Genomic DNA, 25,315 nt, shown 5'->3' with positions numbered 1-25,315 from the left:
TACTTGTACAGTGATTGCAGTGGCTAATGACTTGATCTTTGTGGAACCAAATGGTGGGCAACTTTCTTTTGTTTACAGGATGTAGATGAGGAACAATAATTTTCCTTCATCCTATGGTTTTGGCTGAGCGTCCCTGTAATTAAATGACAGATTAACATTAGAAAAACAAACAGAAGTTTAATAACATTTATACTTCCTGTATGGGCTTCGCAAGTGATTCAGTGAAGAATCTGCCTGCCAGTGCAGTAGATGCTGATTCGATCCCTGGGTCAGGAAGATGCTCTGGAGTAGGAAGTGGCAATCTGCTCCAGTATTTTTGCCTAGAAAATTCCATGGACAGAAGAGCCTGGTGGACTGCAGTCCATGGGATCACAAGAGTTGAGCACGACTGAGCCACTTATCACACACACGCATACCTCCTGTACATAGAGGAGATACCCAGGAAGACTGAGTAACTCCCTGAAGTGGCCCAAGTCACCATCTTAAACACTATTTTCAGGCAAAAGTAAAATAAAGATGTTGGGGCAGGGAGAGGCTGGTCATGGGAAATTACTAGGAAAAGCAAAAATGATAAATGGTATGATTATTATGCAGATTTATGTGCCTTCTCCATTTTCTTTTTTTTTTTTTTTTATTTTCTTTTTTTTTTTTTTTTTTTTTTTTTTTTCTCTTATTTTTGAATTTTTCTGACTTCATTTAGCTAATTCAATCTTTTCCATCTTTGGGTTGACTAACTGGGGATCTTGGCTATGATTGTCTTTATTAGCTTGGTAATGGCTTTATTGGGTTTAGGGGTCATTAATCGCTTGTTAATGTGTGCATATTTGACAAACAGATGCAAAATACTCCCCTTCATCCAAAATTTGATCTAAAATTAATTATAGTACGCCTTTTGGCTTCAGGGTTTGTATCAAAAGGTACACTTTATTTTATTATTATTTTATTATTTTTTTTTTTAAATTTTATTTTTTAAAAATAAATCACATGCTCCCCATCCTGAACCCTCCTCCCTCCCAACCTCCCCATACCATCCCCCTGGGCCTTCCCAGCGCACCTATGTCCCCTGCATTGGCAGGCTGATTCTTAAACATGAGACCACAGGGAAGCCCCAAACATTTTATATTTTTTTTTTAAATGAGGGATAGTGATTTCAACAAATGATATTTTTAGGAACAGTGGCATAAAAGAGATTACAGCATAATACTAAATATTCTCTGAAGCTACGTATCGGCTCAGGTAGGATAAGTTTTAAATAATTTTAAATAAATTCATATTTATGGCTAAATGAAGTGTTCAATTTAATATTCAAAATTTCTTGAGCAGAACAAGGGTAAAGTTCAGGGAATGATGCTGTCTGGTTATTATTTCACTGTAGGAAATTTCCCTGTTCCTTTCCCTTTCTCTTCTCCTTCCTTTCCTTACATATTTGTCGAGCACTGACAATTGTGGGTGGCACTGTATTAGGTGCAGAGGATATAAAAAGAGTAAACAGTCCCTGTCTTTAAGGAGTTTGCAATTAAGGGTATAAACATTCTTGAAAATTTAACTGCTTTTGTAGAAAACAAACTCAAAGAGATTTAAAAGGAGACAAGCCTTTTGAGACAGCACACACTCAAGTTTAATTATTAAGAATCTCAGAAGCAAGAATACAACTGCATTCTTTATCTCAAGTACTTAAGAGGGACTTTACAATCTATTAGCTCAACTAGGAGAGCTGTCAAGTTGCTGGAATGAAACAGGTAATCTTGTTTCTTCCTGAATTATAGAGACAGCAAGTAGGATTGGAAGACCACAGGGGACACATCTTTGAAACTGTGTCTCTGATGTCACGTTAACAACCTCTTTCCTTTTCCTTCTGAAGTGAAAATAGAGCTAAAGCAGTAGAAAAGGGGGAAATAATAAAAACAGATTTATAGTCTCTCTATATCATGTAATTCAATAATTTCAGGAAGATATTTGAAGAATTTCTTTGTCTAGTCCATATGTATTTTTTCCAAGTCAAGAGAGTTTAGCAACATGACAACATAATGAGCAGTTCAAAAACACTCTTAGGTGACCAGTTTGCAATCAAAGCATACTTTATAAATTCCTATTATTATTCCCCCTTGCTTTATGGAAAAAATAAAAAAAGAAAGAAAACTTCTGTCTCATTCTGTTTAGAGGATTTCCTTCCTCAACAGCATGCCCTTTCAGCAGTTTATTTCTATAACATCAACTGCCAATGCTAATTGCAGAAGCATCATGCATAGGCATTGAGGGAGACCTCAGGGATAACATCTTTATCTTTAAGTTTTATAGAACCCAAGACTGCTTTTATCTTTTAATTCTCTCTGCAGCAGCTGCACTTATCTTTCAGGAACAGATTTGAAATGTGAAGAAAATGTTAACAAATTTGGGAGTATGTAACCTTTCCTTTCCAATATCATTAAGGATCAGGATGAGTGACTCATTTCTTTATATGATCCTTATGCAATTGTGGTCATTACTGATCCCTTAATTATAGCTGTTAGATGCCGTGAAATTTCAAAGCCCTTTGCAACCTTCCTATTATTTGCAAACCAAGCCTTTTATTTTGGGGATACCAATATTACTGTTTCAGTGTTCAAGCATATTTCTTTAATAGGTAAATTTTGTATCCTTCTACTTATAAAGGAAGATAATATTAATGAGGAATATCTCAAATGATCTCCCCACTCCCACGACCCTCACAAAATATTCATCTTTAATTAATAATAAATAATGTAAAGAAATATACATTTCTAAAATTAAATGCCTAGAAATCAAAGTCTGCTTTAGATACAGAAAAAAAATCATTGCTATGCCTGACTGAAAATCACCATTTTTTCTTCATTCAGATAGCAGATACGTTGTTGAACTCAAATTCATGTGCCCAATGTATAGTGAGGCCAAAAAAATGTTGGGGTATGGAGCAGAGAAAGGTTTATTGCAAGGGCCAAGCAAGATGCGTATGGGTGGCTCATTCTTAAAAGACCCAAACATGCTGGTAAATTTCACAAAAGCGTTTTTATTTTTTTTTTTAATTTTTTTTTTATTTTTTATTTTATTTTATTTTTAACTTTACAATATTGTATTGGTTTTGCCATATATCAACATGAATCCGCCACAGGTATACACGTGTTCCCCATCCTGAACCCTCCTCCCTCCTCCCTCCCCATACCATCCCTCTGGGTTGTCCCAGTGCACCAGCCCCGAGTATCCAGTATCGTGCATCGAACCTGGACTGGCGACTCGTTTCATATATGATATTATACATGTTTCAGTGCCATTCTCTCAAATCATCCCGCCTTCTCCCTCTCCCACAGAGTCCAAAAGACTGTTCTATACATCAGTGTCTCTTTTGCTGTCTCGTATACAGGGTTATTGTAACCATCTTTCTAAATTCCATATATATGCGTTAGTATACTGTATTGGTGTTTTTCTTTCTGGCTTACTTCACTCTGTATAATAGGCTCCAATTTCATCGACCTCATTAGAACTGATTCAAATGTATTCTTTTTAATGGCTGAGTAATACTCCATTGTGTATATGTACCACAGCTTTCTTATCCATTCATCTGCTGATGGACATCTATAGAACTGCCTTATGACCCAGCAATCCCACTGCTGGGCATACACACTGAGGAAACCAGAATTGAAAGAGACACGTGTACCCCATTGTTCATCGCAGCACTGTTTATAATACACAAAAGGGTTTTAAAGGCAAAGTGGAAGAGGGAGTCACAGGGTGTGTGATCAGCTGGTGCACAATGCCCTGGTTGATGGATGGTGAGGTAACAAGGTGTTGTCACAAGGGTTAATTAACATCAATTGTCAGGCTCCAGACCATCTGGGGGCTGTGTGTTCACAGTTGTGCAGTTTATTTCTACCATTTCGTGGGATATTCAGTATCTGCAAAACAACTCAGGAATGGGCATCAGACACTGTTATCTATGTCCTGTAGAAAGACCAAAGATTCTATGACTTTGCTATATGGCTCTTTTATTGTTTAAATTGTTACCAGTTCTCTTGGCCCAGTTGATATTTTTTGTTACTAAATTTCACATTTCTTTTGTCATTAATTCTTGAGCCAGTTTGTGAGACTCAGGTGAGGCCTGGGAGACTAAAGTTTTCCTACAATCAAGAGGCAGGCAGCAAACATGGGGTGGGGTCTGTCACGGAAGGTCCCAGTAGGGTCCTGCTCAGTTACAGTAGTAATAATGGTAACAATAGTGGTAGATGACATTTATTTTATGCTTCCTCTGTGACAGCCATTATGCTGCCTTGGAATATTTCACTCATTCACACAATAATTGTAGAATCCACATTTCATAGATGAGGTCTAAAACAGGTAGAAACTGACATAACTAAGATTTGAACTTTTGTCTTCTAGAACCAGCTGCTTCTGCCTCGACACGTTAGTCACTATAGTATAATTTGTTCATTGTTTACCTTGCTATCAGATGCTCATGAGGAATAGTGCAAACTCATTTATTTGGGATGTTTCAGAGATATATTTCACATGATCATGATTTTCTTTTTTCTGTCCCTAAACTGTTACTTTATTTTCTATCCATAAGGTCTAATGCATTTTTATGTGATTTTTTTTTTTCTTCTGAGAGCATGATTGCTTATTTCTGTATTCTTTGTTTACAGTGCAGTTAGTTATGGCAAACAGAAGACATTTAGTGAATATTTACTGACTGAGTAGATTTGCATATAATTTTTATTTAAAAAATGGATCAAACTATGCATAAATTTTGCTAAAATTTATTATCCGATAACAGTTTCAGAGCACCAATTAGTAACATTATCCTAAGTCAAAAAGTTCACTTTTGATACATTAAGTAACTGATTAATTATTTGAGAAATGGCATTACTAGGTCAAAGGGTTTGTACATTTTCAGGTTGAGGTAGACATTGATAAAATTCCAAAAAGGTACACCGCGTTACATTCTCATCAAAGAAGTAGAGGTAGAATAAAAGCATGATTGGATAAAACATGGATTTGATTTACTGCTACAACAGATTACTACAAAATTCTGAGCAAGTCACCTAAACTATGTATAAGAGTTTCTTGATAAGATCTTGGATGGAGATTTCATTGCCTGTTGTAATTACAATTCAGAAGGAGGCACCAGATGTATAAAAAACACTCAAAATTCAAAAATAAGAAAACAAGCCATTCATTTCAGAGTAGAAAAAATATCTGAACAGAGATTTTAGTAGAAAAGACATAAAGATAACAAATAAGCATATGAAAACATGCTCAATGTAATTTGTCACTGCTATTATGTCACTTCAGTCCTGTCAGACTTTGTGCAAACCCATAGACGGCAGCCCACCAGGCTCCCTCGTCCCTGGGATTCTCCAGGCAAGAACAGTGGAGTGGGTTGCCATTTCCTTCTCCAATGCACGAAAGTGAAAAGTGAAAGTGAAGTCGCTCAGTCGTGTCCAACTCCTAGCTACCCCATGAACTGCAGCCTATCAGACTCCTCCATCCATGGGATTTTCCAGGCAAGAGTACTGGAGTGGGTTACAATTGCCTTCTCCAATTTGTCACTAGGAAAACAAAAATTAAAATCACAGTGAGAATAGTTAAAACAATTAAAAAAAAAAAAAGCTGACATTAGCAATTCCTGATGAAGATTCAAGGAATTAGGTCTGATAGAGTGCCAGAAGAAGTACGCACCCAGGTTCATGACCTTGTACAGGAGGCAGGGATCCAGACCATCCCAAGAAAAAGAAACGCAAAAAGGCAAAATGGTTGTCTGAGGAGGCCTTACAAGTAGCTGTGAAAAGAAGAGAAGCAAACGTCAAAGGACAAAACAAAAGATAAACCCATCTGAATGCAGAGTTCCAAAGAATAGCAAGGAGAGATAAGAAAACCTTCATCAGCGATCAATACAAAGAAATAGAGGAAAACAATAGAATGGGAAAGACTAGAGATCTCTTCAAGAAAATCAGAGATACCAAGGGAACATTTCATGCAAAGATCAGCAAAATAAAGGACAGAAATTGTATGGACCTAACAGAAGCAGAAGATATTAAGAAGAGATGGCAAGAATATACAGAAGAACTATACAAAAAAGATCTTCATGACCCAGATAATCACGATGGTATGATCACTCACCTAGAGGCAGACATCCTGGAATGTGAAGTCAAGTGGGCCTTAGGAAGATCACTATGAACAAAGCTAGTGGAGGTGATGGAATTCCAGTTGAGCTATTCCAAATCCTAAAAGATGATGCTGTGAAAGTGCTGCACTCAATATGCCAGCAAATTTGGAAAACTCAGCAGTGGCCACAGGACTGGAAAAGGTCAGTTTTCATTCCAATCCCAAAGAAAGGCAATGCCAAAGAATGCTGAAACTACCGCACAATTGCACTCATCTCACATGCTAGCAAAGTAACGCTCAAAATTCTCCAAGCCAGGCTTCAGCAGTACGTGAACCGTGAACTTCCTGATGTTCAAGCTGGATTTAGAAAAGGCAGAGGAACCAGAGATCAAATTGCCAACATTTGCTGGATCATCAAAAAAGCAAGAGAGTTCCAGGAAAACATCTACTTCCGCTTTATTGACTACACTAAAGCGTTTGACTATGTGGATCACAGCAAACTGTGGAAAAGAGATGGGAATACCAGACCACCTGACCTGCCTCTTAAGAAATCTGTATGCAGGTCAGGAAGCAACAGTTAGAACTGGACATGGAACAACACTGGTTCCAAATTGGGAAAGGAGTACGTCAAGGCTGTATATCGTCACCCTGCTTATTTAACTTATATGCAGAGTACATCATGAGAAACGCTGGGCTGGATGAAACACAAGCTGGAATCAAGATTGCCAGGAGAAATATCAATAACGTCAGATATGCAGATGGCAGCATCCTTATGGCATAAAGTGAAGAAGAACTAACGAGTCTCTTGATGAAAGTCAAAACGGAAAGTGAAAATGTTGCCTTAAAACTCAACATTCTGAAAACCAAGATCATGGAATCTGGTCCCATCACTTCATGGCAAGTAGATGGGGAAACAGTGGAAACAGTGTCAGACTTTATTTTTTTGGGCTCCAAAATCACTGCAGATGGTAACTGCAGTCATGGAATTAAAAGACACTTGCTCCTTGGAAGCAAAGCTATGACCAACCTAGACAGCATATTGAAAAACAGAGACATTACTTTACCAAAAGGTCCATCTAGTCAAAGCCATTGTTTTTCCAGTAGTCATGTATGGATGTGAGAGTTGGGCCATAAGGAAAGCTGAATCCCAAAGAATTGATGCTTTTGAACTGTGGTGTTGGAGAAGCCTCTTGAGAGTCCCTTGGACAACAAGGAGATCCAATCAGTCCATCCAAAACGAAATCAGTCCTAAATATTCATTGGAAGGACTGATGCTGAAGCTGAAACTCCAATATTTTGGCCACCTAATGTGAAGAACTGACTCATTGGAAAAGACCCTGATGCTGGGCAAGATTGAAGGTGAGAGAAGGGGATGACAGCGGATGAGATGGTTGAATGGCATTACCGACTCAGTGGACATGAGTTTGAGTGAATTCTGGGAGTTGGCAAAGGACAAGGAGGCCTGCCGTGCTGCAGTTCATGGGGTCACAAAGAGTCAGACACAACTGAGCGACTGACCCGAACTGATGAGGATGTGAGATGACTGGAATGCTTCTTAATTGCTGATGCAAAATGGTGCAACTACTTTGGAAAACAGTTGGACAGTTTACTATATAGCTAAATGTATCGGTGCCAATAGTAGTGAGTAGTGATCGCACTACTATTTTCACAAGAGACACATAGTTTGTATGTATATCAAAACCTAAGAGTGAATGTTTATGGCAACATTATTTATAATTTCCCAATACAGAGATAATATCCTTCACCGTGGGAATGGATAAACCAACTATGATATATTCATACAATAAAGTAATGCTCATCAATAAAATGAAACAAACTATTGATACAAACCAATAATATGGATAAATCTCAAATGAATTATGCTAAGGGAAAGAAGTCAGTCACAAAAGACTATTGTATGATTTATTTTCTTGTCTCTCTCCCCCTGTATAGATATGAGATAAAGTTATTTTAAGGCTAGATAAGAGAATTTTGCATATAGAATTCTCTCTGCCCATTTGGGCCACTAACTCTTTTTAGTGTGCGGTGTGCATCTCTATTATACATCAACTAGACCTCCTTAGAAGATGCAAGAATACCTCCTCAACCAAAAAGAGCAATTTTCTTCTGGTGCCAGCAAGGTAACTCCTTAAGAGACAAGATTCCTTTCTAAATCCTGTCAGGAGTCATGATGACCCACTACTTGCCTTGTATGAGCAGATCTGGACCATGTAAACTGTCAGTCTGCTACTTTGATGTATGACCCTTTGTTTCGAAAACATGTACAGCTGTGCTTTGACTTATATCCAGCGGAACAGTCCTCAGAGCTTTCTGAAAGCCTATCTGCTGGGTTATAACCCTCAGATTGGCTCAAATAAAATTCTCTGTTTATTTCTTAGATTGACTATTAATTAATTTTTCATCAAAAATATAAACATTCTGGAAAAGGTAAAGCTAAAAGCACAGAAATCAGAAGGTTCTAGGGCTTGTGAGTGTGTGAGGTGTTGACCACAAGGGGGCAAGGTAGAAAAATTTTCTTTGACTAATAGAGTTGTTCTATATTTTAATCGTGGTGATCTAAGATTTTATCCATTCATCAAAACTCATAGACTTCTATACCAAAAACAGCAAATTTATTGTATATAAATTAATTTTAAAAAGACATAAAATTTCAAACAAATAAAAAATAGAGGAGTTTCAGAAGTGAATTTTGACACCTGCAAGGCATTGAGAAGGCATGGTGAAGTCTGGTGTGTGCAGGTGTGTGTGTGTGTGTGTGTGTGTATTTTTATTGTTAATATTATTATCGCTACCATTGCTTATAGTTTCCAGATTTCCTTAGGTAACAAGAGATGATTAGCCTTGTTTTCCTCTCTATTGTTTCCAGTTCAGACCCAGAGACAAAATAATTTAATTATTGCTAGATTTGGATTTTGTTTCTGGGAGAGTTTGTCTTGATTTATTATCCTTCTCATTTTATAAAGAGATGCTCATTTAGACTGACCAAGTAGACTCATAGAGTCTTCCAACTTACTTTGGGATCAGAATCTTTAATAGATCTAGCTTATTTATTTTCCCATTGAATCAATTTCCCTGTTTTAGCAAGGTTATATATTAATATAACTCCAAATGTATTAATGTTACTCAAAGCTTCAGTCTATGGAAATCTTTGTATTTCTTGTCATATACTTCTGAAAGTTAAAATTATCCTTCAGTTATAAAAAGACAAGGTTATCTAACTATAGCATTAATAAAATTGTATCTAGAAATTCTTTTAAGTTCCTCTGAAGAAAATACACTTTTAAATTAAGATAATATAATTACCATTTTATGCAGATCAAGTTAAACTTGATCAATTCGTGTAAGAAAACTGTTAGAAGTAAAACCATGCATCACTCTAATGTTTCTTACTTAGCTTTTGATTTTCGATTTGAATTTATATTTTGAAGTGTCATATGGCACATTTAAACTGTGGAGATTTATCAAAGTTGACCTAAAGGTTTACCAAAACCAGATTTTGTAGGTGAATGTCTGCTCATCACATGAAATGATAAGAGCCTGTTTCGGTGTGCAAATTGAGAAAACATTCTTGAGATAGAGACTTGGTTCAGGTGTTACCACAGCTAGACAAGGTACTTCCCTGGGCATTTATTAAATGCCCAGATACTGTGGAGAGGGCAAACCTCCATAGCGGAACAGAAAAGTGGACGAGGCTTATTCAGTGTCATTAATGTTTAGGACAATACTCAGGTGGCAGCAGAAGGAAGGGTGAGGACAGCATCACCAAAAGTGATGCTTTTTCCCACCCTTAGAAAATGTTTTCCCTGTAGAAGCATTTTAGTAATTATTATTCCATTGCAATTTTGCTTTTTCCCTTTATTTTCTAGTTAAGAAATGAAATATAATGATAGTTTTTTTAAAATAATTTGAGGAGGTTTTAAGCTATGACATTGAGTCAGTTATTAAATCTCAAGTGTTACTGAAAAATAAAGAGATTTATCCCTCAAACTGAGCTTCCCTGTGGCTCAGTCGGTAAAGAATTTGTCTGCAATGCCAGAGACCTGGATTCAATCCCTGGGTTGGGAAGATCCCCTGGAGAAGGGAATAGCAACCCACTCTAGTATTCTTGCCTGGAGAATCCCCATGGGCCTAGGAGCCTGGCGGGCTACAGTGTATGGAGTTGCAAAGAGTTGGATACGACTAAGCAAGTAAGCACATTCCTCAAATTATACTTATTGCAATCATAGTTATTCCAACAGTTTGGATTATTTTACTTAATTTTTAGTTCAGTTCAGTTCAGTCACTCAGTCATGTCTGACTCTTTGAGACCCCATGGACTGCAGCATGCCAGGCTTCCCTGTCCATCAACAAATCTTAAAACTTGCTCAAACTAATGTCCATCAAGTCAATGATACTATCCAAACATCTCATCCTCTGTCATCCCCTTCTCCTCCTGCCTTCAGTCTTTTCCAGCATCAGGGTCTTTGCCAATGAATGATCTCTTCTCATCAGGTGGTATAGGAAGCATAGGAGCTTCAGCGTATAGTATATCAAATAAATGAATGATCCAAAATAGCAAGAAGATATAGTATAGACCCTCTTTGTTGGTATGAGGAGTATCTAAAGGACATACCTTGTCAACATGATTTGATCAAAAGGAATTGTGAAAGTATATCCCTGGTCACCCAAAGACCACCTAATGTGGCACAAGAAAGCAAAAAATCAAATGACATCTGGTTTCTAATGAGCGGGCCGTGGACCAAAACTGACTTTTGTGGTTTATACAAAATTTCCTACATTCTAAAAAGCTTTCCAGCCTCTTTCTACTTATATTTAGAGAGTTTTAAATTTATTAGGGTAGCTCTAGCTATGCTGAGGAGGAAAAAAAAAAAAAAGAAACTCTTAACCTCAGTGTCTTTAAATAACAAAGGTGTACTTTCTGCTAAGGCAACAAGTTGTAGTTTGAGTTGCTGTCCCACGCAGCTCCTTTCCAGGTAGGGACTATGAGGCCCAAACATTTCCACCTTGAACTTAGTTACTTGTTCTTCACGTCCTCGGGCTAGAAGCAATGTGTCCCCAAGTACTCGCATTCTTTAGGTAAGAATTGTTCATATGATGATCTCTAGATTCAGGGAGGCTGGGAAGTGAAGCTTAGCTGTGCTTGAAAGAATATGAAATAATTGGGTGAATAAATAAGCATTGTCTCTGTTGTTAATTGTTTAGTCGCTATGTCTGACTCTTTGTGACCCTATGGACTGTAGCCTGTGAGTCTCCTCTGTCCATGGAATTTTCCAGGCAAGAATACTGGAGTGGGTTTCCATTTCTCCTTGAGGGCATCTTCTTGACCCAGGGATTGGACCTGGGATTGAACCCACGTTTCCTTCATTGACAGGTGGGTTCTTTACTGCTAAGCTACCTGGAAGCTAACTTCAGTTCAATCACTCAGTCAAGTTCGACTCTTTGAGACCCCATGGACTGCAGCACGCCAGGCTTCCCTGTCCATCATTAACTCCCGGAGCTTGCTCAAACTCGTGTCCATCCAGTCGGTGGTGCCATCCAACCATCTCATCCTCTGTTGTCCCCTTCTCCTCCTGCCTTCAATCTTTCCCAGCATCAGGGTCATTTCCAATGAGTCAGTTCTTCACATCAGGTGGCAAAAGTATAAGAGCTTCAGCTTCAGCATCAGTCCTTCCAATGAATATTCAGGACTGATTGCCTTTAGGATGGACTGGTTGGATCTCCTTGCAGTCCAAGGGACTCTCGAGAATCTTTTCCAACACCAGCGTTCAAAAGCATCAGTTCTCTGGCACTCAGCTTTCTTTATAGTCGAACTCTCACATCCATACATGAATACGGGAAAAACCATAGCTTTGACTAGAGGGACCCTTGTTTTTGTTGGCAAAGTAATGTCTCTACTTTTTAATATGATGTCTAGGTTGGTCATAGCTTTTCTTCCAAGGAGCAAGCGTCTTTTAATTTTATGGCTGCAGTTACCATCTGAAGTGATTTTGGAGCCCAAGAAAATAAAGTCTGTCACTGTTTCCACTGTTTTCCCATCTATTTGCCATGAATTGACGGGACTGTATGCCATAGTCTTAGTTTTTTGAATGTTGAGCTTTAAGCCAACTTTTTCACTCTCCTCTTTCATTTAAATCAAGAGGCTTCACTTTCTGCCATAAGGGTGGTGTCATCTGCATATCTGAGGTTATTGATCTTTCTCCTGGCAATCTTGATTCCAGCTTGTGCTTCATCCAGCCCAGCATTTTGCATGATTTACTTTGCATATAAGTTAAATAAGCAGGGTGACAATATACAGCCTTGACATACTCCTTTCCCAATTTGGAACCAGACTGTTTGTTGCCATCCAACCCAATTTGTTCCATGTCCGGTTCTAACTCTTGCTTCTTAACCTACATACAAATTTCTCAGAATGCAGGTAAGGTGGTTTGGTATCCCATCTCTTTAAGAATTTTCCATTCTGTGTGATCCACATAGTCAAAATCTTTGGTGTAGTCAATAAAGCAGAAGTATATGTTTTTCTGAAACTCTTTTCCTTTTTCTATGATCCAGCAGATGTTGGCAATTTGATCTCTGGTTCCTTAGCCTTTTCTAAATCCAGCTTCAACCTCTGGAAGTTCTCGGTTCATGTACTGTTGAAGCCTCACTTGGAGAATTTTTAGCATTACTTTGCTAGCATGTGAGATGTGTGCAATTGTGCAGTAGTGTGAACATTCTTTGGTATTGGAATGAAAACTGACCTTTTCCAGTCCTGTGGCCACTGCTGTGTTTTCCAAATTTGCTGGCATATTGAGTGCAGCACTTTAACAGCATCTCTTTACCAGGATCAGCATCATCTGGAAACTAAGCCATATATTTAAAAAATGTTCATGGCATCTTCTCATTCCTATTAAGATAAACAGATTTATTTATTTTGAAAACTGAGATAAGTTAAATGGATTGATTTTTTTATGTCCAACCTGTTTTCTAAGAATAGTCTCAGAGCTAAAATTTAGTTGTAGAATTTCAGACACCTTTGTCTTAGATCCAGTACCTTTTCACCATGGATAATTTAGGATTGAGTCATGAAATCAATTAGGAAGGAAGACATGAGTTCTGATTAACAGTATGTCTGAGATAATTAATTATTAATATATCATATAATCTATATTATTTCTAAACAGAAAATAAACTGTGAAAAACAGTATGCCTATATAAAAGAGATTTGACTGTTAGATTTCTGTGATGCCATAGAATATCTTCATTTGTATTAAATCTATTTACTATTTTGTTTATTCATCCTCTAATTCATTTATGAACTCAGTAAGATAGATATTGAATCTCTAATAATAGGCCAGATACCCTCCCGAGTTTAAAGATAAAGATGAAAATAAATATGTTCCTTACCTTTAAAGAGGTTCTAATATTGTTAGAGTTATTTATCACTACTTAAAAAAAAAAGTAGTCTTAGTTTTTCGAATGTTGAATGTTTTTTGAATTTTGAAATAGAAAGACAAGTGTTCTGCAAAATGGGAAAATTTGCCACCCTTAAGTGTTGCCTGGTCACTGAACAGCAAGAACATGGTCCTACACTCCTTTAACTGTGTGTCAGGAAGTCACTTGATGAGCTTCTCTGGTCCTTTAACCTGGCCTCAGGTGGTCTTGTCTGAAGTGAAGAATGCTAGCATCTTCCATTTGTTGGGGGTTTTAATTCTGTAAGGAAGTCAAAGATGTTGTTTGATATGTATCCCCTGAGGTGGAGCCAGGACCCGCCCCAAGGCTGCACTAATTTTCCTTGGGGGATCCTCCCTTGTCTCTGCAGCCCTTCCTTCCCTGATTAACAACTGTCTGCATCTACCTACTGGGACTTAGGGTAGGTCATGGAGGCTGGAGTCTGCCTCCTACAAACAAGGAACGGTGCGGGGGTGAGGTAAGGGGGTACACAGAAAGGCTTTCATTCCCAGGAGCCCCACAGGGTCCTACTTGGTTTCACTTACAAAAGATAACAAGTTATGCTAAATTATATTGTCTTCAGTTGAAAAACATTACTTTTCCCCTGAGGTTGTCTTCTAGTATCCTTTCTTCCTGCTTCCCTAAACTCTATGTGTTCTCTCTCAAAAGTAAAAGAATTCCTAATATCATTATATTTTATTGATGTTATCAAACATTTTACAGTCTAGCTAGGCTTATTTAGGTCAGGCTGTGGGGCAAAAGGGACAGGGCAGGTTGAGAAAACAGTGGTTCTGGGCAATGACAGACATAAGGGGAATGATACTTGTTCTTGGCTTCAGCAGTAGTCAGAGTGACGAATGCCTATTAATACGTGTTCTGAGAGCAAATGAAAAGTGAGGTGACAGAGTGTGGCATTAGATTGAAATGGACAGGACAAGTACGATACAGAGACCCCGGAGGAACAGGAGTTAGTACTAGGGCCTTCTGCTGCTGCTGCTAAGTCGCTTTAGTCGTGTCCGACTCTGTGCGACCCCATAGACGGCAGCCCACCAGGCTTCCCCGTCCCTGGGATTCTCCTGGCAAGAACACTGGAGTGGGTTGCCATTTCCTTCTCCAATGCATGAAAGTGAAAAGTGAAAGTGAAGTCGCTCAGTCGTGTCCGACTCCTAGCGACCCCATGGACTGCAGCCTACCAGGCTCCTCTGTCCATGGGATTTTCCAGGCAAGAGTACTGGAGTGGGGTGCCATTGCCTTCTCTGTCTAGGGCCTTAAGTGGAATGAAAAAAAAAAGACACTACACGGTGAAAATAGTTATTTTTATTTTGTTCACTTATGTGTGTGTAAGTGTGTTGGGTGGGTGTGAATTTATTTCCTGACTTTATCAAGAAAGGATTCAAATTAATGCAACTGATAAAAATCCAACATGCCTGCTGATAAAGCTATCAGCTAACTGGGAATTGAAGGAAACTTACTTCAACTTGATAAAGACATCTACAAAAATCCTACTGCTAACATAATACATCCTGATGAAAGAAGGAAAGCTTTCCCCCAGTGATTAGGATGGAATGCTTTCCCCTATGACAGAAATCAAGGATGTTTGTCACTATTTCTATCCAGCTTTATATTAAAGCTAGTAAATATGTTTTCAGGAACAAGGTCAATTCATAAGAATAATTGTATTTTGATATCCTAGCAATAAATATTCACACACTGGAATAAGAAAAACTATGCCACTTATAGCATCAAAGTTATTCAATACTTAGAGATAAATCTGACAATGTGTAAGATATATACATTAAAACTATATAATGTTACTTAGAGAAATTAAAGAAAATTAAATTAAATAAAATGTTACTTAAAGAAAGCCTAAATAAATGGAAAGAGATATCATTTTCATGGCCAGAAAGATCAATATTGTCAACAAATTTACAGTTAAAATCTGAGCAGATTTGTTTTGGTAGAAACTGTCAATCTGATTTTAAAATTCATATTGTAATGCTAAGGAACTGTTATTCCAAGACGGGGTTTGCCTCTTTATGGGTATTGAGTCAAGAGACAACTTAGTGAAAGATTATGAGAAGGGAGGCATTGTTATTTACAACAAACAAGGAGAACACCAGGGATCTTTCTCAAGTGTGTCTCCCTGAACAACAAAGTTGGTGAAGTTTTAAGCTAAAAGTACACATACATTCTGGCTTCCCAGGTAGCACAGTGGTAAAGAATCCATCTGCCAATGCAGGAAACATGGGTGTGAAACCTGGGTTGGGATGATGCCCAGGAGTAGGACACAGCAACCCACTTCGGTATTCTTGACTAGAAAATTCCATGGACTGAGGAGCCTGGTGGGCTACAGTTCATGGCATCACAGAGTTGGACATGATTGAGCACACACAAGCATACACATTCATGAAAACCAATACAATATTGTAAAGTTAAAAAAAATTAAACTATCCTACAAAATAAAAAAAAAGAAAAACATATTCAGAGTCTAAGCTTTAGTTTATTGAAATCATAAATTTCAGAAGGGTCAGAAGAGATCCCATCATCTTTCCTTCAGTTTCAGTTGTTTGGTGGTCGAGTACTTTAGGCTAACCTTTCCCAGAAACAGATCTGGGAGTCTTTACAACTGATATATTAATATTATCTTTACCATTATTAAGGCCTCCCTGGTGGCTCAGATGGTAAAGAATCCAATTACAAGGCAGGAGATCCAGTTTCGATCCCTGGGGCATGAAGATACCTTGGAGAACAAAATAGCAACCCACTCTTCCCTTGTAGTTCAGTTGGTAAAGAATCTGCCTGCAGTGCAGGAAATGCAGGTTTGATCCCTGGCTTGGGAAGATCCCCTGGAGAAGGAAATGGTAACTCAATCCAGTATCCTTGCCTGGAATGGACAGAGGAGCCTGGTGGGCTGCAGTCCATGGGGTCACAAAGAGTCAGGCACGACTGACTGACTAATACTTACTTACAAGTATTCTTGCCTCAAGAATCCCATGATCAGAGGAGCCTGGCAGGCTATAGTCCGTAGGGGTCACAAAGAGTGAGGCACAACTGAGTGAGTAACACTTTCAATATGATGATTTTTGTGTCTGAGTTCTGACAAAATGTGGTCCACTGGAGAAGGGAATTGCAAACCACTTCAGCATTCTTGCCTTGAAAGCCCCATGAACAATACGAAAGGCAAAAAGATGAATTGAAAGATGAACCATCCCCACCCCAACCCCTCCCCAGGTTGATAGGTATCCAATATGCTACTGGAGAAGAGCAAAGAAATAGCTCTGGAAGGAATGAAGAGGCTGAGATAATGTGGAAAAAACACCCAGTTGTGGGTGTGTCTGGTGGTGAAAGTAAAGTCCAATACTGTAAAGAACAATATTGCATAGGAAACTAGAATGTTAGGTCCATGAATCAAGGTAAATTGGAAGTGGTCAAACAAAAAGTGGCAAGAATGAACATAGACATTTTAGGAATCAGTGTCCTAAATCAGATATTTAGGAATCAGTGAACTAAAATGAACTAAAAGGAGAATTTAATTCAGATGGTCATTATGTATCTATTACTGTGGGCAAGAATCCCTTAGAAGAAATGGTGTAGCCCTCATAGTCAACAAGAGTCTGAAATGCAGTACTTGGGTGCAATCTCAAAAATGACAAAATGATCTCTGTTCATTTCCAAGGCCAACCATTCAATATCACAGTAATCCAAGTCTGTGCCCCAACCAGTAATGCTGAAGAACCTGAAGTTGAACAGTTCTGTGAAGACCTACAAGACATTCTAGAACTAACTCCAAAAAAAAAAAAAAAAAGAAAGAAAGAAAAAAAGATGTCCTTTTCATTATAGGGGACTGGAATACAAAAATAGGAAGGCAGGAGATACCTGGAATAACAGGCAAGGTTGGCCTTGGAGTACAGATTGAAGCAGGGCAAAGGCTAAAAGAATTTCGCCAAGAGAACGCATAGGTCATAGCAAACACCCTCTTCCAACAACACAAGAGATGACTCTACATGTGGACATCACCAGATAGTCAATACTGAAATCAGATTGATTATATTCTTTGCAACCAAAGTTGGAGAAGCTCTATACAGTCAGCAAAAGCAAGACTGGGAGCTGAGTGTGGCTCAAATCATGAACTCTTTATTGCAAAATTCAGACTTTAATTGAAGACAGTAGGGAAGGCCACTAGGCCATTCTGGTATGACCTAAATCAAATTCTTTTTGATTATACAGTGGAAGTAACAAATAGATTCAAAGGATTAGATCTGAGAGAGTGCCTGGAGACTGAGGACAGAGATTTATAACATTGTACAGGAGGCGGTGATTAAGACCATCCCCAAGAAAAAGAAATGCAAAAAGGCAAAATGCTTGTCCGACGAGAACTTAACAAATAGCTGAGAAAAAAAAGAGAAGTGAAAGGCAAAGGTAAAAAGGAAAGATATACCCATCTGAATGCAGAGTTCCAAAGAATAGCAAGGAGAGATAGGACAAGGCTTCTTAAGTGAACAGTGCAAAGAAATAGAGGAAAACAACAGAATGGGAATGACTAGAGATCTCTTCAAGAAAATTGGAGATACCAAGGGAACACTTCATGGAAAGATGGGCACAAAAAAAGACAGAAATGGTATGTATCTATCAGAAACAGAAGACATTAAAAAGAGGTGGCAAGAATACACAGAAAAACTATACAAAAAAGGTCTTAAAGACCAGGATAACCATGGTGGTGTGATCACTCACCTATAGCCAGACATCCTGGAAGATGATGTGAAGAGGGCTTTAGGAAGCATCACTATGAGCAAAGCTGATGGAGGTGATGGAATTCTAGCTGTGTTATTTTGCATCCTAAAAAATAATGCTGTTAAGGTGCTACACTCAATAGACAGCAAATTTGAAAACTCAGCAGTGGCCACAGGACTAGAAAAGGTCAGTTTTCATTCCATCCCCAAAGAAGGGCAATGCCAAAGAATGTTCAAAATATCACACAATTGCACTCATTTCACATGCTAGCCAGGCTCCAACAGTACATGAACAAAGAGCTTCCAGATGTACAAGCTGGATTTAGAAAAGGGAGAGGAGCCAGAGATCAAATTGCCAACATCTGTTGGATCATAGAAAAAGCAAGGGAACTCCAGAAAAATGTCTTCATTGACTATGCTAAAGCCTTTGACTGTGTGGATCACTACAAACTGTGGAAAATGCTTAGAGCTGGGAATACCAGACCACTTTACCTGCCTCCTGAAAAACCTGTATGCAGGAAAAGAAGCAACAGTTAGAACCGGACATGGAACAATGAACTAGTTCAAAATTGGAAAGGAGTATGTCAAGGCTGTATATTATTATCATTCTACTTATTTAACTTATATGCAGAGTGAAAGAAAGTGAAAATGAAAGTCACTCAGTCATGTCTGACTCTTTGAGACCCCATGAACTATATATTCCATGGAATCCTACAGGCCAGAATACTGGAGTGGGTAGCATTTCCCTCCTCCAGGGGATCTTCCCAACCCAGGGATTGAACCCAGGTATCCCACATTACAGGCGGATTCTTTACCAGCTGATCCACAAGGGAAGCCCAAGGCTATATATTATCACCCTGCTTATTTAACTTATATGCAGAGTACATCATGCAAAATGCTGGACTGGCTGAAGCTCAAGCTGGAATCAAGATTGCCAGGAGAAATATCAATAACCTCAGATATGCAGAAGATACCACCCTAATGGCAGTAAGTGAAGAGGAACCAATAGCCTCTTGATGTAGATGAAAGAGGACAGTGAAAAAGCTGCCTTAAAACTCAGCATTCAAAACAATGAAGTTCATGGCATCCAGTCCCAGCACTTCATGGCAAATAGATGGGGAAACAATGGAAATAGTGACAGATTTTATTTTCTTGGGCTCCAAAATCACTGCGGATGGTGACTGCAGAAATGAAATTAAAAGACACTTGCTCCTTTGAAGAAAAGTTATGACACATGTAGACAGCATATTAAAAAGCAGAGACATTACTTTTTACCGACAAAGTTACATCTAGTCAAAGCTATGGTTTTTCCAGTAGTCACATACAGATGTGAGAGTTGGATGATAAAGAGGACTGAGTACCAAAGAAAAGACTGAGTACCAAAGAAATGATGCTTTCGAACTGTGGTGTGGGAGAGCAAGGAGATCAAGCCAGTCAATCCTATAGGCAATCTATCCTGAATAATCACTGGAAGGACTGATGCTGAAACTGAAGCTCCAACACTTTGGCCACCTGATGGGAAAAGTCAACTATTGGAAAAGACTCTGATGCTGGAAAAGATTGAGGGCAGGAGGAGAAGGGGGCAACAGAGGATGAGTTGGTTGGATGGTATCCCCTAGTCAATGGACATGAGTTTGAGCAAACTCGGGGAGATAGTGAAGACAGGAAAGCCCGGTGCGCTGTAGTCCATGGGGTTGCAAAGAGTGGGACCAAGCTGAATGACTGGAGAACAACTTTCTTGTCTGAAAACAGGCAATGTTTCTGCACTCTTTTGTTCCCTTAGAGTCATTAATTGCTGAGACCTGTTCAAGGACAAACGTTGTGACCACCTTTAGATCACAAAATGGCTTAGACCAAAAATGTCTTCTCATGTCTAGATAGCTTTGCTTTGTCCTCTTTCTCTGGGGACCTTAAGAAATACATGTCACCCCCAAATTTAAAGATGCTTAATAAAGAAAAGATGTGAATGGCTAATACAACCTGATTTCAAGGTTTATTGTAAAGCTACAACATCAAGACTGGGATATTGGCATAAAGTTAAGCAAATCAGTGGAAGTCTGATTTAAGGAGTCTAGAAATAGTCTCATAAATATGAAAAGTTGATAGATGACAAAAACACAAAGGCAATGACCTGGAGACAGGATCATCGCTTTCAAGAAGTAGCCTGGAATAATTGGATACTTCTGTGCCAAAAACAAGTCTAATCTTAAATTTGCATTATATAAAATATTAATACAAAGTGAATTATAGACCTAAATATAAAATCTAAAACCATAACACTTTTAAGAAAACAAATCAGTTACACTACAGGATTTGGACTTTGTTTTTCATTCTGCAACTCCATGTGTTTTTCTGAAGTACCTGGAAGAGGGAAAATGTACTCATTTTAGCTGCTGCTGCTGCTGCTAAGTCACTTCAGTTGTATCCGACTCTGTGTGGCCCTATAGACGGCAGCCCACCAGGCTCCCCGTCCCTGGGATTCTCCAGGCAAGAACACTGGAGTGGGTTGCCATTTCCCTCTTCAATGCATGAAAGTGAAAAGTGAAAGTGAAGTCGTTCAGTTGTATCTGACTCCTAGCGACCCCATGGACTGCAGCCTACCAGGCCTCTCCATCCATTTTAGCTAGAGAAGGTAATAAAAAAAGAAGAATCTGAAAACACTGGAGCAAAACTTATTCTAAATGGTAGTCTTGATTAAGACCCTCTGTATTTACATTGAAATATAACCTCTAAGGGGGAACATTCATTTTGATAGTGCCCAAGATAGGACCTTGCAAATAGTTGGCAGTTAATGAACACATTTCTTGGATAAAGTGAAAAATTCTATAGACAATGTCAAAGAAAAATTATGCTGGACAGAGTTAAACAGGAAAGAAAGGTGTTATTCAAGGCTGTTGCAACAGGGTAGAGAGATTTAACCCAAACCTGGGAAATAGAGGCCAGAGGATTGTTAAGCGCTTTGCTGAGCTGATGGAAAAGTATTGGAGGACTTCAGAGGAGGTTGTTCAGTGTGTTAGGCCATCTGTGTTTGCTAATGGTGCTTATCAAAGATAGACTTCTATCTTCCCACAAAGACTGGGAGTTAGTATCCCTGTCCTTCTTGATGATTAAATTGCAAAGGAATGATTCCCAGGTTCTTGAGAAAGACATTCTTGAGTTGTAAAATGGGCAAAAGACTAAGAGAAAATTTATATCTCAAAGGGACAGATAAATAGTTTATGATGGAAAGCCTTCTAAAGTACTTGCTCTAAGGGAAATCAGGAGTTTATAGTCTAAACAGGGCTTAAACTGGGGGCTCCCCTAGTAGCTCAGCTGGTAAAGAATCTGCCTGCAATGTAGGAGACTCTGGTTTGATTCCTGATTTGGGAAGATCCACTGGAGAAGGGAAAGGCTACCCACTCCAGTATTCTGCCTGGAGAATTCCATGGACTGTATAGTTCATGGGGTCACAAAGAGTCAGACACGACTGAGTGACTTTCACTTACCTTACTTATCATCATGATACAAAGCAAAAACTTAATAACTTACAGGAAGAGTCTGTGATGTCTGTTTATATGAAAATACATGCAATTTTATTTGTTTTAAGGAGAAATACTGCAGCATAATACAGTAAATTCTATTTGAGTCTCATTGTGATTTTTGATGATTTGGTTTTGTGATAATGATTCTTTTCTGGACAGCTAAATGGGCTTTTTTTGGTCTTTTTAATATATCTAACTTTAATCATTAACACAGTTGGCTTTACTAGAATAGGTTAAAAAAGTTATTAAATATTTTGTGCATTTTTAATGTATAAAACTACAAGTTACATGTTAATTTCAAATTGCTATGTCACATTTTGCTAAATTATCATGTTGAAATTATATATTTGAAAAGATTTAAGTTTTGCTTATTCTTCTAACATAGGGTAGTAAACCGCAGTGCCAGTTACTTTTAAGAAAAACATTCAATTTTTTTGGAAAATTTTGCATTAATTAGGTGTTGACTAAAAAAAAAGGTGCACAACCTAAAACTTAAGAATTATGTTTTATTTAGCAGAGATACTGAGGACTTAAGCTCAGGAAAGGAGTCTCAGATAGCCCTGAGGGACTATTCTGAAGAAGTGAGGGAGGAGCCAGAATATACAAGAGTTTTGCCAAAAGAACAAATAAAACAGGTAGTCAGAACATGGGAAGATTATTGTTAAAGAAACACCAGGCATCTCAAGTTCATGAATTTAGTAGTTTATGACGCAGGAGAGATGCAAGAGTCTAAACTCATTGAAATCATTCCTTTGATTTGCACCTGAACTATCTAGGGCTAGTATCCTCCTTTCTCCAATCTGAATCCCCTTGGATGGTGGGGGCTGTTGCAGTGGCCAATGGCTTGATGGTTGTAACATCTATTGTTTACTGATGTAACAGGCAACATTCTTTGTCTGGCATAGGTAAATTTAAGAATTAAGCTATGTAGTTAATTAGAGACAATGTTAATACATAATTATACCTTTGTTGTATTATATACAACTGTTGTAACTACAGAAGTTTCAAGGATTTTTAAAAGAAAAATGTAGATAGAGAAAAAGCTGATTTTTATTCAAATACTGTACTTATGGTAACAGTGATTTAGAAGGAAGCAGAGACACCCAAGGCAGTCACCTGAATAACTAAGAATTATTTCCAAACTCTGTAAAAGGCTAGAGAATTTTACTGAAAAGGTTGGTGATGGGATAAATATTTATCATTTTCTGAGTTCAATTTCTGCAAGAGTTCATGGGTTCAGTTTGGAATTCTCTTCCACAAGGAAAAAGAAGCTGCTCTGGTGAATTTGTCAGGGGAGTGTATGCTCCTTGGTTTTTGTCTCATCACAACAAAGATTTGGAATGATGGACATTAAAGCCCCCTCGGCACGTCACAGCTCTCGGGTCTTGGACAGACTGTGTTATAGCGCACCGTGTTATAGCTCTTAGACAAATCAGTGTTACAGCTCTATTTTATTTAGAAGATAGCAGGAAAATTTGGAGAAGGCAATGGCACCCCACTCCAGTACTCTTGCCTGGAAAATCCCATGGACGGAGGAGCCTGGTGGGCTGCAGTCCATGGGGTCGCTAAGAGTCGGACGACTGAGCGACTTCACTTTGACTTTTCACTTTCATGCATTGGAGAAGGAAATGGCAACCCACTCCAGTGTTCTTGCCTGGAGAATCCCAGGGACGGGGGAGCCTGGTGGGCTGCTGTCTCTGGGGTCGCACAGAGTCGGACGCGACTGAAGCGACTTAGCAGCAGCAGCAGCAGCAGCAGCAGGAAAATCTGTCTTCGAGGCGTGAGGGCACATCTATCCAAAGACGCGAAGAGAAGAGCACCCCAGAGCCAGAGAGAGAGAGAGTGAGAGACAGAGAGAGCGAGCGAGAGAGAGAGAGCGAGAGCGAGAGAGAGAGCAAGAGCAAGAGAGCCAGAGAGAGCGAGAGAGACAGAGCGAGAGAGACAGAGCGAGAGAGCGAGAGAGCGAGAGAGCCCTTTGGCTCCTCTTTTTATATGTTTTTTCCTTCCCCCTGGACCTGCCCTATGCAAATTGGGCTTAGTCAGGAGTCCTCACTCCAGTCCTTGGACCTTCCTTTGACCTTCCTCTGTTCTATTTTTGCGGGCTTTTCTCTTTCTTGTCTTTTAGCCATCACTATTTTGGACTCCTTTTCCCTATTCTAACTACCTACCTAACAAACTGAAGGATGAGGACGTAATACAATTATTACTGCTTTCATATTTACTTTGCTACAAATTGAAGATAGAATCTGTGAGTAGCAGGATCCAGGGACAATTTTAGCCTTGCCACTGCCAATGCAAGGAGATAGCAGAATCCCTCTCCATCCACTATGACCTACCTCTGGCTCAAACTTCCAGTCACTGTTGAAAATATACTGGTGCAAAAGTCAAACTGGGCAAGCAAGCTGAGTGATATGTTGACATGGCGGCCTTCATGAAGTCTGAACAAGAAGCTGAATTAATCTCTCAGTTGCTTATGAAAATGTTGCAGGAGCCCATAGATCATCTTGGAGGGTTGTCTCAAGTGCTGAGAAAATGAGGGAAGGTTCCAATGGCTTGAGAAAACAAAGAGAAAGGCGACAGTGAGCTCTGAGATATCTGGAAGTGATTTACTGTCTCTTTTGAATAATGACAACAACAACAACAAAACCTTCATCCCTAGTGTTTCACAAGCCCAGACGAAGTCATTTACTTGAAAGTGAAAGGAGACTACTACTGTTACTTGGTTCAGGTTACTGCTGGTGACAACAAGAAAGGATTATGGATCAGTCACAGCAAGCCTACAAAGAAGCTTTTCAAGTCAGAAAAAGAAAATGCAACCAAAAACATCCTATTGTATTGGGTCTGGGCTGTAAATTCTCTGTGTTCTATTGTGCAATTCTGAACTTCCTGGAGAAAGCCTGCTCTCTTGAAAAGAGAGCTATTTTTCCCTACAGCTTTATTGAAATATAATTGACATATTACACTCTATGTTAAGGTGTACAACATGAAGTTTTGAAAAATGCATATGCTACAAAATGATTACCACAATAAGCTGAGCAAACATTTATCACCTCACATAGTTACACTTTTTTCCCTTGTGATAAGAACTTTTAAGATTTCCTCTCTTACAGCTTTCAAATACACAATACAATATTAAGTCATCATGTTGTAGATTAGACAACATGTTAGAAAATAAATATATGTTATTTATCTTATAACTGGAGGTTTGTACCAATTAACTATCTTTACTCAATTACCCTCCCCCCAGCAACCACAAGTCTGACTCTGTTTATATGAATTTATTTTAATTTCACATGTAAGTGAGATATTTGTATATAAAGATATATATATATATATGTATATAAACATCTCCAGAGGTCACTATGATGACTAAACAGCAATCCCTGACTTCAGATAGGTTTTGAACTTTTATCACTTTTTCCTAAGTATTTTATCATTTGGCTATTATCAATTAGATTTTTAAAATTGAGATATAATTGACATTAAACATTAGTTTCAAGG

The 25,315-nt window shown here is 38.6% G+C and overlaps 1 pseudogene; it reads left to right on the top strand.

Annotated features, from left to right (window-relative positions):
• LOC138984370 (14-3-3 protein zeta/delta-like) overlaps positions 1-24,763 on the top strand; it is a 50,959-nt pseudogene extending 26,196 nt beyond the window's left edge.
• The last annotated feature ends 552 nt before the right edge of the window (positions 24,764-25,315 follow it).

Source organism: Bos mutus, chromosome 21 (genome assembly GCF_027580195.1).
Source record: "Bos mutus isolate GX-2022 chromosome 21, NWIPB_WYAK_1.1, whole genome shotgun sequence".
NCBI lineage: Eukaryota > Metazoa > Chordata > Mammalia > Artiodactyla > Bovidae > Bos > Bos mutus.
The sequence above is the reverse complement of the archived record's forward strand: the minus strand, read 5'-3'. Positions and strand labels throughout refer to the sequence as shown.